Source organism: Camelus bactrianus, chromosome 2 (genome assembly GCF_048773025.1).
Source record: "Camelus bactrianus isolate YW-2024 breed Bactrian camel chromosome 2, ASM4877302v1, whole genome shotgun sequence".
Classification (NCBI taxonomy): domain Eukaryota; kingdom Metazoa; phylum Chordata; class Mammalia; order Artiodactyla; family Camelidae; genus Camelus; species Camelus bactrianus.
Window position 1 is genome coordinate 104,287,260 of NC_133540.1, and position 9,651 is coordinate 104,296,910.

The window sequence follows — 9,651 nt, forward strand, 5'->3', positions numbered from 1 at the left end:
TCACTATTGGCTCCTTCTTTATCCCGTTGGCTAGTTTTTCTTCCTCTTCTCAACTCTCAAGTTTCCTCTCTGTCTGTACTCACTTGCTAGATGAACTCACTCAATTGCATCACTTTAAAATCTAATGACTCCCAAATTTCCAACTAGAACTCTCCCTTGAGCTCTTTATAGGTATATAACTTAATACTTTCATTTGATTTTTAATATAATACTCTCAAAAATAGCATATCTGAAACCAAACCCTTGCTTCCGTTTTGTTCCTCCTCCCAACTTACTCACCTCTACAACAGGAACCACAAATCACCCAGCTGTTCACTCTAAACACTAGTAGTCTGTCTTCATCACTCTTTTACTTTGACACCCAACATCTAATCCACAGAAAATCCTGTTGAGTCTATAGTCAAAATATATCCCAAATTTGACCATGTCTCCTGAGTGCCTTCACTGCCAACACTACCTGTTACTTGACTGAAGACGTCTCCTAACTGGTTTCTCACTGCTACACTGTCTCCCCAACAGGCTTTTCTACACACAGCAGCATTCGTGATCCTTTACAAAATGTAAATAAATTGTGTCATCCCAAGTCCAAGACCCTTTTACGATTTTCACTCACATTTACAATAAAATCCAACCTCCTTTTTATTGCTCAGAAGCTTGCTACTCAACAAGTGGTCCCCAGCTTCCTCTGAAAGCTTGTTAGAAATTCAGAATTGCAGCCCCTGCCCCAGATCAACTGAATCAGTCTGCACTGTAACAAGATTCCAGACGATGTGCGTGCCTCAACAAAGTCTGAGAAGCTCCAGCTGAGGGAAGAAGGATCTGACTGACCATATTCTGCCTTCCTGACCTCTTCTCTTTCCATTCTTTCTGTTGTTCACTGGTTTTATTGCTGCTTCTCAGACCGCCAAGTTTATCCACCTCAGGACCTTTATACTTACTCAGTGTACCTGCAACATTCTCCCTACACATCTTTCATATCAGTCAGGTCTGTTCATATTTTACCTCCTTAGAGAGGCCTTTACTGGCTGTTCTTCCTGAAGTAGTACCCCTCCCCACTTTGCTCAATCTATTCCATCAACTTGTACTTCAGTAGTTCTTACAATTACCTGAAATTATTTATTTACCTCTTTTCTTTCTTTCTCTCCTCTTTGATTTCAATCTCTGAACACTTTGAGGCCAGAGTCCTTGTCTATATATAATAGTTTCTGACAAAGAATAGGAGATTAACACATATTTATTGAATGAATGAATGAACAAATGAGATTGTGATTGGTGAGGGGGAGCAGACTGTGACCCCCAAATATGTCACTGTGGCATGTGAATTATTTTCAGCTGAAGGCAACCAAGACCCAACAAACTCAAAACAATTTTAATTCTCCCTTAACTGCCTAAAAGAATTTAGACAGGTTGCCTGGCCCAGAAAGAGAGTTATTTCCAGAGCTAACTTTTTATTCAAAAGACCTATCTTAATGGCAGGGCAAATATCTAATTACCAAACATCTGCTCCTGTGATTGCCCTGTGAATGACCCTCCTCCCCTCTGAATCTCCAGACTCCTGCCCCATTCCTTAGCTCAAGATGGCACAGTCAACTGCTTGACTTATTCTTGGGTCTCATATTTTTGAGTCTTCTATATATATGAAATTAAATTTGTTTTCTCCTGTTTATCTATCTTATGTCAAATACATTTCCTGTCAATTGACTATCTTAGGGTCAAATTTAATTATTTGGCCAGCCAAAGAACCTAGAAGGGAAGAAGAGAACTTTTTTTCTCTCCTACAGCGGGTGTTGATCATTGTAATAAACAAGACAACCAAGGCTGCAGCCCTAATATGAATTACATTGGGAGTGGGGGGAAAATAGACAACAAACAAGTAAACAATAAATAAACAAGACAACTACAGAAATATGAGAAGAGTGCTAAGGAGGAATGTGTAGAAAAGAATGCAGGACTGTGATAAATGTTAGACTTCTGTACTTTTTAACTCATTAATGAACCTGTTAATGAAGCATGGAGTCTTCTTAAGTTCTTGCTCTTTCTGTTTGGACTAAGATGATCTTACTGGCTCTTTGTTTAAGGGAGGTGAAGCTAGGATTCTGCTTATTGTAATTGCAGTGATTTCTCTATGACATCATCCTATTTCTTAGAGGTACTTTTACATTATGGATTAAATTTCTACCTTTTAGAAAGTGCTTTATTTTTTTAAAAAAAGTTATAGGTGAAAATTGCTCTTAACTCCGGATTTAGGTTCATATTTTTTCTGTGCATAAAAACCCCAAAAATCTTGATTTCTTTACTATGAAAAATTATAACATCTGTATAAAAAGTTACATAAACAAAATACTAAATATTTCATAACAGCAAGAAATAAAAATAAATTCTATTTACTAGTTCCCAATGGCAGAATTATGAAATACATAAGAATTAATGTAAAAATAAATATAGATAACCGCTATAAAAATAATTGTAAAATATTAGAGGCAATTTTTAAGAAGATTAGATATGTAGACAGATAATAGTGTATCTTGGGATGAGAAAACTGGACTTTGCAAAAGAACCTCCTCAAAATAAATATATAGGGTTAATATAATTCCAATTAAAATTCTAGGAGTATTTTTCTTGAAGTTGGCAAAGCGATTTTAAGGTTAATCTGAAAAAATAAACAAATGCGTAACTGAAAAATTTAAAGCGATCTAAAAATATACTACAACAGGCAGTGAGTGAAGTCAACTATTTTTCATCTCTATGGTTGAATATTAGGTAACTATATGAAAATATCTTGGAAGAATGATAACATGAGAAAATGCATGTGTTAAATTTTTGTAATTTTGGTATTTCCTGAAGACTTATTATGGGTTGACCTAGATGCTTTATATTATTAACTCACTCAGTCCTCACAATAACTCTATGAAGCACTCTTATCACACCTCTGTTTTACATATGAAGCTACTGACTAAATTACTTGCCCCATACTCAGCCAATAACCAGGATCTGAATCAGGAGAGCCTGATTCCAGTGCTCACAACTACAGCATAACCCTGCCTGTTACTGAGCAAAAACCTTACTGCATCTTTCCATGGCCATGAATGTGTCTACCACTTTCTCTACTCAGATTAGCCCTTTTCCCTAGACAAAACCAGGGCTTTACCTGCCAGGAAAAAAACAGCACAATAATAATAAACAGGAAGAATCCAGAGTGGCTCACAGGGCTAAAGCAGCATGTACATGATAAAGTGGTCTGTTTCTGATCTCTGATTGAAATAAGCTATGCAGATTGGTTAGCATTTGAATAGAAAAATCTCACAAAATATAGGTCCCTTTCCTCCTTCCAAGTAGTGTTTGCATTATATGGGTTTGTATGGAATGGAGGCATTTTCCTTGGTTAATAAACGAGGGTATCTGTTTGGGGCCAGTAGGACGTGTTACAGAACAAATTATAAGGGGAAAGAAGCACATTTAGGGCAAACAACTAGAAATACATCTTTTGGTTGAATAGACCCTAGCAAATTTTTCACTTTCCCTTTTACTCAAATGCTTTCAACTTCTTTTATCTGACAATGTAACATTTTTTCAGTTTTCTGTTTTTACTGGTTGGATGAAAGTTATAGATTATGTGTAGCAAGTAAATGGCACATTTTTGAAATCAAGAGATGGCCTTCATTTCTACTGGAATGAATGGGGACATGTGCTGAAAATAAAAGCCCTGAATTACTCAGACTCAAGTGCCCCAGTTCACAACAGTTTAACTGGGGCAGTGGCCTTTGCAACATTTGATGACAGATGCTTGTCTACTCTGCTCTGATTCCCAGTGAAGCATGCCAACTGTAAGGCCACATTGACGATCTCCTGTTCCACTTTTTCTTAGAGTGCTGTAGCTTCTGTTCTGTTTTTCAGTGACACAATCAAGGATCTGTAGCTTTTCAAGTAGGTTTTCACTTCTGAGTGGAAGTCTGGAATGATTTTAAATGAGTGTTCTGGGACTCAAATTTCCATGTGTGGAAGGAGGGGTCATTTCCCACACCACCTACAAGCAATTCTTGGACACATGCAGGAAGTTTGATGATTCAACTCAATTCCATAACTATCTACCCAGAGACAGCATCAGATATCACAGGTTAAAGGTTCAGTCTTAACAAAACAGCCCCTTCCCCTACTTCAGATGCCAGTCCCAAGCCCAGGTTGTTACCTATACTTTTGACTGAGTGGCTATAAATCAAAGATTCCCACGACTCTCTCCTTGGTGTCGATTAATTTACTAGAGCAGCTCACAGAACTCAGAGAAACATTTTACTTACTGGATTACTGGTTTATTATAAAAGGATATGATAAAGGATACAGATAAACATCCACGTGGATGAGATGCGCAGGGCAAGATACGGTGACAGGGAGCTCCCCTGCTCTCTCCAAGTGTGCCACTCTCTCCAAAGCTCCACATGTTTACTAACCTGAAGCTATCAGAACCCTATCCTTTTGGGTGTTTATAGAAGCTCTTTTACATAGTCACAGTTGATTAAATCACTGGCCACTGTAGACTGATTCAAATTCTAGTCCCTCTCCACTCCCCAGAAGTGGGAGGGTAGAACTAAAAGTTGCAACCATCTAATTTCATGGTTGATTCTCTTGGCAACCTGCTTAGGTGAGGGCTAAAAGTCGCCTCATTAGCATAAAAAAAGACACCCTCACTATTCTTATCACTTCCAAAGGTTTTTTTATTTTTTAATTAAAAAAAATTTTATTGCACTCATCAATTCCAAAGGCTTTAGGAACTTTGGACTAGAAATGGGGGTGAAGACCAAATACATAGATATATTTTAGAAATCACAATATCATAGAATTTTTAAGTTTAAAAAGCAAATCAGGCTATGTCACAGAGAATCCAAAAAAAAGATTTAGATTTATTTCATGGAGGTGAAATTCATGGGCTTTTACACTGCTGATCAGTTATGCAAAGTGGTGAAACTATTATGAGCAAGGACTTTAATGTAGAAGAAAGAAAAGAAGAAAGGAAGGAAATTCTAGATTCTAGTCCTGGTTCTACATGTAAACAACTTGGTGACTTTGAGATCATTATGTACCTTTCTGAATATCATTTTCTTCATGTAGAAAATGAAATGAATGATACAGATTTTGCAAAGTCCTTATGAAGACTAAATAGGATGTTGTAAATATATACCTAGCCTAGCGCCTGGAATATAGTAATTACTCAGTAAATGGAAATTTAGCACAACTGTAATAAATTCTCTGGGATGAGATTATAAGAAATACTATTTGCTATTCTATGTATCATGAATAAAACTGTAAGTAAAGGATGATGACCTTGATTGATATACCTACTTAGTGGAAAACTTTTTTCTGGCGTAGTAGTGCAATTGGTGAGGGTATTGTGTCAAAGCCAGTTCAACATTCTTTGTGTTATTAGAAATATTAACATAATCTTACAGATTTGGAAGAAGGATCTTTGTTTAAGTTTCTTTATTTGGTTACCAAGCATCTGAAGCTCCCTCTTATATTGAAGGTATTCTCCATCTCCCAAAGCAGAAAACAAAGTAGGCAGTTATATCCTCTCATTGATCCCTGGAAGCTAGTGGCATGTGAACAAAGATCAGCCAATTAGATACTCTTGTTTATTACCCAGAATCCTGATAAAGTGATTCAAGGACAGAGGGGCACTTAGAATTACTCGTGGAAACAGAAGTAGTGCATATGTAATTGGGGTGATAACCTGCTAGACTAGACTTTCTCTCCAACAAGAGCTGAGCTACACTCTCTGCCTGCTTTCTTTTGAATTATGCCCTTTTCACAAGCTTGGTCCTCTTGCCTTAAAATTGATTCTATGGTCTTATACCCTCCTTATAAATCCCATAATCTTTTTATATTACCCAGAGTCAATTTCTGTTGTTTACAATCAAAAACTCCCAAGATATTAGTAAGCTAGTGAACACTTTCTTATCTTAATATCACCAAACCTTTGGAATATACATTAGGTTATCATAATATCATTAGGTTATCATAATCATAATAAATAAAGATACTTTCTATGTTATCCAAGGAGACAACTGTTGTGTATGTAGCTCTCACATGTAGAACCCTGAGCAGCTAAACTCTCACTGTAGAGATATTATCACACAAAGCAATGCCAAAAAAATGGCACTTGAAACTGAGTGTAATCTGAAAAGAGGATTTTGGTAACTAAAGTGTCATTCCCAGACTCTAGGGCCAAGTTTAGAACATGGGTTTTATCTGTCCCACCAGCAAACCTTCTGAGACTCTATTCGATGGTGTATAATTCGGCATAGAGGGACAAGCTAAGCTAGAATAAAAGCAGCATGTGAGAAGCAGCATGTTAAGTATTTCCTACAGGTGGAGTGCTGGCAGGGCAGAAAGAGTGAGAAACACGAGCCCAGGTTCCTCCCACTGACCGAGGGAAAAGCGCACACAGCCTCAGCGCCCTAACAAGCGAGGCCACCACCCAAATGGGCCCCGCAACCTGTCTCGCCTTTAAAATGCGGTAACTAGGGAATCCATCCTTATTTAACAATATAGATACACACTTCCTTCAGAGGGTTCATTATTGAACAGGCAGGGGTGAGAGAAGCAAGCACAAGTACAAGCAAGGTTTTTCTTGTGTCAAAAGTGCATTAGAATATGCAAGGATATTCTTATTCCAGGGGTTATTTTTGTAAACCTTGACTACAAAAGCATTTGTTTGATATCTTTTTGGATATGACCCTGGGGTTGTTTCTCTGCAAGGACTCACTGAGCCTGGTATATTTTGCATAGCTATAACCTATACCCTATTCAGCTGCCCTGAGTCATGAATATTGTTAAGAAACAATGCTTAATTAAAACAATAAATCAGAAATATAAATAACTCCCCCCTGATGAATGACACGCGTTAATGCTTGCTTGATCTTGTTAGAAATACCACCTCCAGGAAGACTTCCCAAGATAATTTCCCTTTAGTATAAACTCTTTCCGATAAACCTTTCATCATTTACAAACTTTGATGAAATATCCTTAAATAGCCATTAGTATTTGCTGAAACATTACATTACATTTTCATATTATTTAAGAAATAATGAGAAATTCTATTTACTAGTCTTTGCTCTCAATGATAATTGAAACTAATCTTGAGAAATTTCTTTTTAACTTGAGCAGAATGAAGCAATCCAGAATATTGTAAGAGTTTCATTGGAACCATTCTGGATCGTTCATACAGCTTCACAGAACTTCAGAACTAGGAGCCATTTGGTTGTAAAAAGTCTTCTCTCCTGCATGAGTCAGAGCTGCCCTGCCAGGCACCACACCTGGGAGCAGCCAGCAGGGGTGGGTCAGTGGAATATTCTTTAGCTTTTCCACTCTGGCTCTCTGCATTTTTTCCATCCAGGGGTAGGAGAGAAAACATCATGCGTGTATACAATAGGCATGAAGGAAGTATCTGAAGAACTACTAAATATAGTGGGCTTCCAGTATGTTTCAGTGTTTTATGTAAAATGTCTCATTTTACCCTCAGAAAAAGCAATGGGTCATTCTGCCAGTACAAAGCATAGACTAAGAGAATACAATGCCTATCTCATATGCCCCATAGCATCACGGGTCTACCCCTGTTGCAGGTATTAGAAATGCCTAATTCCTTGTCTACACCTTCTGTGGAGTAAAGTGTCTTGAGGAAACTGATTGCATTACTGATTGCTGGGGCTGCCATCACAAAGTACCACAGACTGGGTGTCTTAAACAACAGAAATTAATATTCTCACAGTTCTGAAGGCTACAGGTCAAAGGTTAAGGTGTCAGGAAGTTTGGGTTCTTCTGAAACCTCTCTCATTAGTTTGCAGGTGGATGACTTCTTCCTGTGTTCTTGCACGTTCTTCCCTTGGTCTGAGTTTTCTGTGTCCTAATCTCCTCTTCCAATAAGAAGGTCAGTCATGTTGGATTAAAGCCTACACATATGACCTCAGTATATTTTAATTACCTCATTAAAGGCCCTTTCCACAAAGACAGTCATCTTCTGAAGTACTGGAGTTTTGAACTTCAACATATAAATTGGAGGAAGGGGGAGAGCACAATTCAATTCATAACACTATGTCTCATCATTTTTATAACCTTATCACAAAGTTAATGCTTGTTTCCATCATACTACTTGTTTATCCAAGTAATTTTCCAATCTCTTCCTAAATCTGCCAAGAACAGCTATTTTCCATACCCCTTATGACAGAGCTCCACCCTCCCACCCCGACCCCCTTGTGCAGAAGTTACCAGGAAATATGGCTGCTGCCAACAATTCTTTCCCTCTCTGTACAATGCCTACTCTTCTTCATGGATCTGGGCTGCTTGTGACTGATCTGACCAGTATAATAAGGGGAAGATGACACTGTGCCAGTTCCAAGCCCAGCCTTTAAGAGGACTGGCTACTTCTTCTCCCTAACTCTTGGCGCATTGAGCCATTGTGTGAGAAGCTCAGGTTCCTGTGCTGCAGTGAGACAGCACACAGAGGAGCACTGATGGGCTCGAGATGTCAGTGAGGAAGATGCCTGGGACGGTAGCCCTACCTTGAGGGTATGTTGATGGGAACTCTAACTAGAAGTACTATCTCCCCCGACTCCGATCCCCTTCCTTTGAGCCACAACCATCTCTATGCTCCCTTGACTTCACTGAAGCTTTGTCCCCATTCTATCACCTTGAGGATGGAGAGATTACCCTGACCTCAGAGAATTACTTTGCATTAGTGCAGTGCATAGGATCAGTCAGCAGCGAGGGCTGTCTTGTCTTCTGTCTTTCCCCTTATCTGGTTCTGTCCAAATTTCAAGCTGCTAAACAATTTAATAAAATTAATGTATTTTTTTAGGACAAACTCTAGTACTTTTAACATGAAACCAATTTCACATAATTTGAAATCTATTCACTGGAGCAACCATCCACAGAAAGGTTCTCAAATATTCTTGAATTCTTGAACCCAAAATGCCTGCTAAGTTACAATTGGTACTGTCAACATTCCTTGCACAATTTTAATGAGAAAAAAAATGAAAAGCACACTTCTTGGTACGGCCAGTCATTAATCACTGTAATGATAGCTGAGAAGTAAATTAACTGATAATATAACCTCTCCCCCTTCAGAAGCTAAGTAATCATAAAGGTACCACAGGAAAATTGGTTACATCTGAACAAATTTTTTTAAGGAGTGATGATAATTAAAAATGGTAAAAATCAAATCAAAGTTTTTTGGGTTTTTTTGTTTTGTTTTGTTTTGTTAAAAAAAGAAGCATTCTGAGAATTTCAACCTTGGAAGCCGTGCAGTTCTCATCTCTCTCCTACTTTCACTTCCTGTTTGCCCCGTGGGCTGTGTGTGTGCCCTCTTTGTTGACACACCCTCCTCCAGGTAACCCCTTTGGATCCACTGAGGATTTAGGGTCCTTATTGTGTCCTGCTCTTCTCTCAAGGGATCTGCATTTCCATGGAGATGTTGTGTCCTGCACTCCATCCTGTCTGAATAATTCTAAGGAAAACAGAAACTGCAAGCTAAAAGCACTGCTAATGCTTTTGTTGAGTTTTAGTGTATTTGATATTCTTTGTAGGATTGACAAAGCACTGTTGGAAGATTGTGGGTTTGCAAATCCTGGGTCTATTGTCAATGTTGTCGAGTCACCTTGCACT